Source organism: Scylla paramamosain, chromosome 21 (genome assembly GCF_035594125.1).
Source record: "Scylla paramamosain isolate STU-SP2022 chromosome 21, ASM3559412v1, whole genome shotgun sequence".
Classification (NCBI taxonomy): Eukaryota; Metazoa; Arthropoda; class Malacostraca; order Decapoda; family Portunidae; genus Scylla; species Scylla paramamosain.
The window spans coordinates 1,182,525-1,191,913 of NC_087171.1; positions in this window are offsets into that span (position 1 = coordinate 1,182,525).

Consider the following 9,389-nt stretch of genomic DNA (forward strand, 5'->3'; position numbering starts at 1 on the left):
TGCTAGAAATCATCAGATATATATCTAGTGATATTCAATGTTAATTTATTTATTAATTTATTTTTATTGATTAAAGTGTTTTCCTTTTTCACAAGTTGAATAACAAAGTAGACATGATTTAGAGCCAAAATATAAGTAGTTTGAGTTTTATACAATAGAAGTTTTCTATCTTGAAAAGTACCCTTCATATGTAATGGGATGAAAATTCCACTTACACTGCTCTTCTAGCCAGGGTGGGATCAAAAATAATTTTTTTTTTTTTTATCAGTTCCTCTCCTCGAACTGTCTTCAGCTTTTCATCGCTGCAATGTTGCATCCGTTGCGGTCTTCTACCACTAGTTTCACTTCCATGGTGCTCTTCTGGTGCAATTTTAACAAGAATTCTTAGCCTTCTGCTATGTGCTTGTCTTCAGATCGTGCTTAAGTCTGGGTAACTTTAAACTTTAATCTTTAAACTTAATTGCACTATCAGTGCATTATGAAATGATGACAAAGCAAAACAGTAAAATTTCATTAATTTTGCTTTATTAATGATTTTTATTTATTTGGTGGTTAGTTAGAAAAAAATAATAATTGATCCTCGATTTTTTTAAAGATATGAGTGTTTTTTTTGTAAGCACATTAGACTCTGCACAAGGTGCAAGCATTTTGTTCCAGTCTTTACGACGTTGAGCCAGCGGGGAACCGCCCTCTCACTCAGCAGTTCCTTTTCTTATCCGTTTCCTGTAATATGAAGGAGCTCAAGACCAGTAAGGTCAAAAAGGACAATAATATAAACCTAGTTAGACCAATTACGAGACTTTCCTTCCTCGTCCAATCAACATGTGAGAAAAGATGTAGGCTGAAGGGCCTCAATCACTCAGCAGCCCATAAAAGAGAAGACTCAAGGTCATCATTGATGCAGAACTGCATTTTTCATTGAATGACTAGCATGAACTATTACTTTCATTTATAGAGTCAATGCATCACTCTTTCTGTAAGGTCTGTGACACAGAAACAATGGCCATTCCATTGAAAATCAACAAAATATCTCCTCAGGTCATCCCAATTATCAGAGGTAAAACACCAGAGGAACCTCCACTTTGTGGGATCCTGAGCAGGGATTGGGATGATAGGACAAGATACAGATATGAGGTTGTGATCGGAGGACCCTAAAGGAGAAAACTGGGTGACAACATATGCAGAAGAATTAGAAGTGAAAGAAAGATCTCCAAGAGGGTCAGGAATACGAGTAGGGTGTTCCAGCAGTTGCTCTAGGTCTTGGAGGATAGCAAAGTTAAAGGTTAGTTCTCCAGGATGGTCAGTAAAGGGGGAGGAAAGCCAAAGTTGGTGGTGTACATTTGTACCCAAATGGTGGAAAATTTGAGAGATTCAAGAGAGTGGGTAAGAAAGTTAAGTTGTTGTGCACAAAGACGCAACATCCAAATTTGGATTGAAAATGAGGATGGAGAAAGTATAAGGGAACAGAGAAGGGGCTACTGTCAGTTTCCTCAGACATCTGTGTATCGGTGAATAGAAAAAAAAAAAAAATGAGGTTTAGTGGGAGAGAGGTGGTGTTTTACATATTGAAAATTACATCTAACATCGTGAATATTGCAGATGTTAATGAATGAAATTGATGGGAGTGTCAAGACACTTAGGTTCGAGACTAGAAGAACAGTCCGACCTGGGGAAATTTGTGGTCATAGGTAGTGGAAGTAGAGAACCGGGCAGGGAGTTCCAGTGTTTATCAATAAAAGGGATGAAAGATTGAGAATGCAGGTTAACTCTTGCATTATGGAGATGGACATAATGAGGATAAAAAAAATATATATTATTATAATTTATTCATTTTTTTCCTACAGGTATTAGAAGAATGGCAATCCTCCTTGAACTAAATCAAGTATTTTTTATTTAACTCACTTACCATCATTAAATTGGATTTGGTCTTTATTGGCTTCAACTATCATCTCTAGTAAGAAAACCACCGTTGCGGCCATGAGGGCTGTGGAAGAGTAAGGAATAATGAACAAAAGATTACCTATGAAGGCATGGATTTTAGATCAGTGTAAGTGGTCGAATGGCAAAGAATGTGAAGATGTCTTATTTTAGCTAGAGAACACTCAAAAAATAACAGCTCATAAAAGTTCTGGCCAATAGGAATTGGTCTCTACCATTGAACAGAGTGATGATAAGACCTCTTTTTAGTGACTTTTGTTTTCGTTCTCTGGTTGCCATCGTCTGTAATCTGGGAACACCATCCGGATAATGCTTAAGCGTTTACGCCAGTGGGTGTCTCACATTCTTTGATGCATTCTGTCTATAGTGGCATTTCGATCTCATTTTTAGTATTGTCTCATTTTGCATAAGAACTTAAGAAAATAAGAAAAGCTCCAAGACCATTAGACCTTCACATGGCACCCCATGTTTGAAATTTTACAATAAGCTTGCACACCGCTGTACTATACTACTAGAATGTTTGTCACTGCCTGCATGAATTAATAAATGTTGCTGGAGAGGACGGTGACAGGATAAATGGTTGTGGCTCGCTGATTTTCTGATAACTAATGGGTAGCCTGGAAAACATGGGTAGTGGTTTAGATATTATGGTTAGCTGTGCGAGTAAAGCAGACAAATGTAAACTACTTCTTGATTTAATGATGAAGAGAGAGGAAAAGGCAGTAGGCACTTGCCGAAATGATAATTACTCCCAGGGAGGTCTAAAGCACTTTATCAAAGGGTGCTGTGAACTTATCATTAAACCCAGCTGTGACCTCACTGAACATTTCCCTTTGTGCCTCACAACACAAGGAGGCAGTCACTGCCTTTCCTCTAAAGACAACTCTTTTCCTCCACACAAAACTAAAAGCACCTAATAACATACTCACCCTTCACTCAAAATTTCAAAATTCTCCTGGCGACTCCTACACCAGCCACAGAGTCCACATCTGGGGAGGGGACCACAAATGTCACCAGGAAAGACTGCCCTCCTGACAACGACCTTAAGTGTCTTGACTTCCCCCCACAACTCTTTCTTCATTAACTTCTGCAACATTCGCGGTCTAAGATCTAATTTTCAATCTGTGGAACACCTTCCTTTCCTCCTCCTCATCTTCTTTGCCTCACCGAAACACAGGTCTCTGAGGCAACTGACACTAGCCCTGTTTCTGTTCCCTCCTACTTTATCCTCATTTTCGATCCAAAGCTGGATGTTGCGTTTATGTGCACATCGACTTAACCTGCTCTCGTGCCCACGCTCTTGAATCTTCTCACCTAACTCCTCTGACTATACAAAATTCTTTGACTATTTAACTTCCAAAGTGGAGCGCATTCTGACTTTCTTCCCTTCTGCAGAGATGTTGGAGACATTCTTGGAGACTTCAATGTTCACCACCAGCTTTGGCTTTCCCCCATCTTCACTGACGATCCTTGTGAACTAGCCTTCAACTTTTGCTATCTTCCACGATCTAGAACAATTGGTGCAACACCCTATCCATATTCCTGACCGTCACGGAGATACGCCCAACATTCTTGACATTTTCCTGACCTCTAGTCCTTTTGCTTATGCTGTCACCCTCTCTTCTCCGTTGAGATCCTCCAATCACAATTTCATATCTGTATCTCGTCCTATCACTCCAATCCCTCCTGAGGATTCCCCTAATCGAAGGTGCCTTTAGCGTTATGCCTCTGCTAGTTGGGGGGACCTGCGGAGGTATTTTGCTTATTTTCCTTGGAATGACTACTGCTTCTGTGTCAGAGACCTGTCTTTGTGTGCCAAGCGCATAACAGAGGTGAAAGAGTCTGGCATTGAGGGGTACATTCTTCACTCTTTTTCTCGACCTAAATCTTCCAAGCCTTGGTTTAATACAGGTTGTTTTCGTGCCATACATGATGGAGAGGTGGCCCACAAAAGGTACTTAAGCCTTCCATCACCAGAATCTCATGCACTTTATATTTCTGCCCGAAATCATGCCAAGTCTGTTCTCTAACTAGCCAAAAACTCCTTCAGTAACAGAAAGTGTCAAAACCTTTCAAGATCTAACTCCCCTTGTGACTTTTGGCATATAGCCAAAAATATCTCCAATATCTTTACTTTTTTTTTTCTCTGCTTTATTTCAACCAGATAGCACCACTGCTATCACATTTATTTCTAAAGCTGAACTCTTCGCTCATACCTTTGCAGAAAACGGTACATTGGACGATTCTGGGCTTGTTCATCCCTCTTCTCCACCCTATGATTATTTCATGCTACCTATTAAAATTCTTTGCAATGATTTTTCCATGCCCTCGCTAGCCTCGGAAGGCTTATGGGTCTGATAGGGTCCTTTCTATTGCTTTCCAAAACTCTAACTCTTTCAGCTCTATCTGTCAACATCTACCTTTCCTTCTTGCTGGAAGTTTGCTTACATTCAGCCTGTTCCTAAAAATGTTGACAGTTCTAATCCCTCAAACTTCCGTCCTATTGCTTTAATTTCCTGCCTATCTAAAGTTTTTTTTTTTTAATCTATCCCCAACAGGAAGATTCTTAAACATCTATCACTTCACAACCTTCTATCTGAGAGCCAGTATGTGTTCCGTCAAGGCCACTCCACTGGTGATCTTCTCGCTTTCCTTACTGACTCTTCGTCATCCTCTTTTAGAGATTTTGGTGAAACGTGAGCTGTTGCCTTGGATATGTCAAAAGATTTTGAAAGAGTTTAGTACAAAGCTTTGATTTCCAAATTACCCTCCAACAGCTTCCATTCTTCTCTTTGTAACTTCATCTCAAGTTTCCTTTCTGACCGTTCTATTGCTGTTGTGGTAGACGGTCATTGTTCTTCTCCCAAATCTATTAACAGTGGTGTTCTACAAGGCTCTGTCCTGTCACCCACTCTCTTCTTATTATTTATCAATGATCTTCTAAATAAAACTTCTTGCCCTATCCACTCCTAAGCTGATGATACCACCCTGTACTTTTCCACGTCTTTTCATAGACGTCCAACCCTCCAGGAAGTAAACATTTCATGCAGGGAAGCTACATAACATTTGACTTCCTATCTTTATAAAATTTCTGATTGGGGCAGAGCAAACTTGGTATTGTTCAATTCCTCAAAAACTCAATTTATTCATCTATCAACTCGACACACACTTCCATACAGCTATCCCCTCTTCTTCAATGACACTCAACTGTCCCCCTCTTCTACAATGAACATCCTCGGTCTGTCTTTTACTTATAACAGCTTCTATGAAGTTCAGAGACGTCTCCACCAGTTTTTCTAACCGCCCCTCCCATCTGCTAATTCTATAGAAGGGCCTTATCCGTCCATGTATGGAGTATGCTTCACATATCTGTTGGTGTTCCAGTCAAACCGCTCTTCTATACAGTGTGGAATGAAAAGCTTTTCGTCTCATCATCTCTCTTTTAACAGAATGTTTTTAACCTCTCTCTCATCGCCGCAATGTTGCATCTCTTGCTGTCTTCTACCGCTATTTTCATGCTAACTGCTCTTATGATCCTGCTATCTGCATGCCTCCCCTTCTCCTGCAGCATCGCTGCAAAAGACCTTTTTTTTTTTCTCTCACCCCTATTCTGTCCACCTGTCTAATGCAAGAGTTAATTAGTATTCTCAATCTTTCATCCTCTTTCCCTGGTAAACTTTGGAACTCCGTGCCTGCTTCTGTATTTCCACCTTCCTATGACTTTAATTCCTTCAAAAGGGAGGTTTCAAGACTCTTATTCTTCAAAGTTTGACTACCGCTTTGGACCTTTTTATGGGACTGGCATCTCGGTGGGCTTTTTTTTTTATTGGATATTTGTTGCTCTTCGCCAGTGTTCCTCCTACATAAAAGAAAAAAAAAACAAATAAATGGACATATAAGGCTCTTCTATAGAGTTAGCAGTGGAGGCGTGAGAAAAACTAGCAGATAACGCCTAACTTCACAGAAGTCGTTTTAGAAAACAATGTGAAGTTTCCAGTTTACATTATAAATAAAGGACAGACCAGGAATGTTCATTGTAGAGGAAGGGAACAGTTGAGTATTACTGAAGAAGAGGGGATTGTTATTTGGAAGAATGTGTCGAGTTGATAGATGGAGTAACTGAATTTTTGAGGCACTGAACAAAACTTAGTTTGCTCTATACCAGTTAGAAATTTTAGATAAATCAGAACAAAGGTGCACTGTGGCTTCACTGCATGAACTTTCCTTTTATTATTTTCATGCAGAAATGACACCCGCCAAGGGCAACATAAAACTATTAAAAAAAAAAAAGGCCAACTGATATGCTGCCCCCTAAATAGGGTCCAAAGCAGTAATGAAAATTTGAAGGATAAGCGTCTTGAAACCTCCATCTTGAAGGAGTTGAAGTCATAAGAAGATGGAAATACAGAAGCAGACAGAAGGTTCCAAAGTTTACCAGAGAAAGAGATGAATGATTAATAACACTAGTTAACTCTTGCATTCAGTTCTCTTGACAGAGAGATGGTATTCACATTTTAAATGATAAGGTAAATGCTGTGAAAAATTTCCCTATTCCTACTAATATCGATCAGTTCAGGCAATTCATCGGTTTCGTTCGACTTTATCGCCAGTTCATCAAAAATTTCAACCTTATCGCTAAACCTCTCACTCATTTGCTCAAAAAAAATGTTGCATTCCTCTGGTCTGAAAAAGAACAAAATATATTTGATCTTCTCAAAACCGTAGTGTGTCAAGCAGTCTTTTTTTTTATTTCAAGAAAGATTTCATCTTAAACACTGACGCTTCTGTCTTTGGAATCGGTGCTGTTCTCATGCAAACATATTCACTTGGTAAACATTGCGTATTAGCATATGCTAGCAGGCTTTTCAATAAGGCAAAGGAAAATTATGACATCACAAAGCGTGAAAGTCTAGCCATGATCTGGGCATTACGTCATTTACTTGAACTCATCTTAGGCTATAAGATTCATGTCCACACTGATCATTATGCTGTCACAGAGACCTTCAAAGGCAACAACTTCACAGGTCAGTTTGCTCGCTGGCATCTCACGATTCAAGAATTTAATCCTACATTTTCATATATTCCAGTCAAGGCAAACTCAGTGGCAGACGCACTATCACGCAATGTTGCCACTATCTCCGCCATTACAGAGAATCGTGACATGCCAACCATGGATGAAATAAGGAGACATCAGCATTTAGACGTGTTCTGTTCTAATGTTGCTTATTACCTCCAATCTGGTGATTAGACAAATCTTCCTAAATTGCAAGTGAGTGCTGATACGTTTTTCATGCAAGACGGTCTCTTCTATAAAGCGAGTGATGTATCTGCTGTCAATTCTAGTGAACGTTTATCAAAGCTCATGGTACCTCAGTCGTTAGTGAGCATCATCATTCACCACGTTCACTTCTCACACCACGCCGGACATCCATGTCAGGACAGATGCCTCACACGAGCAAGACGATCATATTTCTGGCCGAGTATGAGGAAGGATATCTTTCAACATTGTTCACTCTGTCCTCAGTGGGTTTGACACCGTCCATCACTCGCTCATGACAGTCCCTTACTTCCATACTCCATCGCTTCCGCTTCTTGGGACTCATTCTCAGTTGATTTGCTCAAACTTCCACTTACAGAGAACGGTTATCAGTATCTTCTAGTTTGTGTCAATAGTTTCACTCGTTGCACCATTCTTGTTGCTCCCAAAGACAAAACTTCAACTTCTGTTGGTCGCGCGATCATTGACAACATAGTTTGTCCTTATGACTCTCCTCGTGTTATATTATCTGACAATGGCGTTGAATTCAATAAGTTTGTCTTACAGGAATTTTTTTAAGAATTTCATATCAAGAAATGTAACATTGTTCCTTACTCGCCCATTTCATATGGCAAAGTAGAGAGATGTAATAAACGTGTCCTTCACGTTCTGCATTACATAACAGAGGCAAAGCACCCAATGGCTTCCTCAGACAACCTGCTTTATCAACTCCCAAAATCCACTCCACCATCAACAAGTCTGCACATTTCGTGCTGTTTCGTACCGACAAGCGTCTTCCATATGAATGTCTTCACAGCGCGGCGCCTCCTATCTATAAACTGGATGACTACGTCAAATCTAGTTTCCGCGATTTTCAGTACACCCATAAACTCATTCACGATCGCCTCACTGTATCGCAAGCTGAGATGCCGCTGAAACAACATCGCAGAACGACAGATTCTCCCATTGAATCACAACACTAAATTAGATCTATTTTCATTGGGCCATACCGTCTAATCGAATCCTTCCATGGCAACAAAGTAAAAATTCTAGATCTCAAAAACTTAGTAGAACCATGTCGTCCATCGTCCATGTCGATCATTTGAAGTATGTAAACAAAGAGTTTGATGATGAGTGTGCACATCAAGTTTCACGGAGGAGACAGTTGACACCTGCCGAAACGATAATTACTCCCAGTGAGGTCTACAGCACTAGATCAGGGGGTGCTGTGAGCTTATCATTAAACCCAGCTGTGACCTCACTGAACGTTTCCCTTTCTGTCTCATAATACAAGGGGGCATTCACAGCCTCCCCTCTAAAGACAACTCTCTTCCTTCACATAAAACTAGCACCTAATAACACACAAACTCCTTCACTCAAAATTTCAAAATTATCATGGCGACTCCTACACCAGCTTCGGAGTCCCCATCTGCGGAAGGGACTAGAAATGTCCCCAGGTCGGACTGCCCAGGCAATGACCCAAAGTGTCTTGACAACCCGCACAAATTTTTCTTCATTAACTTCTGCAAAATTCGTGATCTAAGATCTAATTTTCAATCTGTAGGACACCAACTCTCCTCTTCTAAAACCTCATCTTCTTATCCTCACTGAAACTCAGGTGTCCGAGGCAACTGACAGTAGCCACTTTTCTGTTCCCTCCTACTTTCTCTATCCTCATTTTCAATCCAAAGCTGGATGTTGCCTTTATGTGCGCAACGACTTAACCTCCTCTCATGCCCACGCTTTTGAATCTTCCGAGTTTTCCACCAACTAGCTAGGAATACAGAGTCAAATTCAAACAAAATTTATCTGTGCTGTTTACATCTCACCTAACTTCTCTGACTATAAGAAATTCTATGAATACTAAACTTCCAAAGTGGAGCACATTCTGATTATCTTCCCTTTTGCAGAGATATCCATTCTTGGAGACTTCGATGTTCACCACCAGCTTTGGCCTTCCTCTCCCTTCGCTGATCATTCTGGTGAACTAATCTTGAAATCTGCTATCCTCCACGATATAGAGAAATTGGTGTAACACTCTTCTCGTATTCCTGACCATCTTCGAGATACCCCCAGCATTCTTGACCTTTTCCTGACTTCTAACCTTCTCCTTATTGTCACCCTCTCTTCTCTGTTGGGCTCCTCTGATCACAATCTCATATCTGAATCTTGTCCTATCGCACCAATCCCTCCT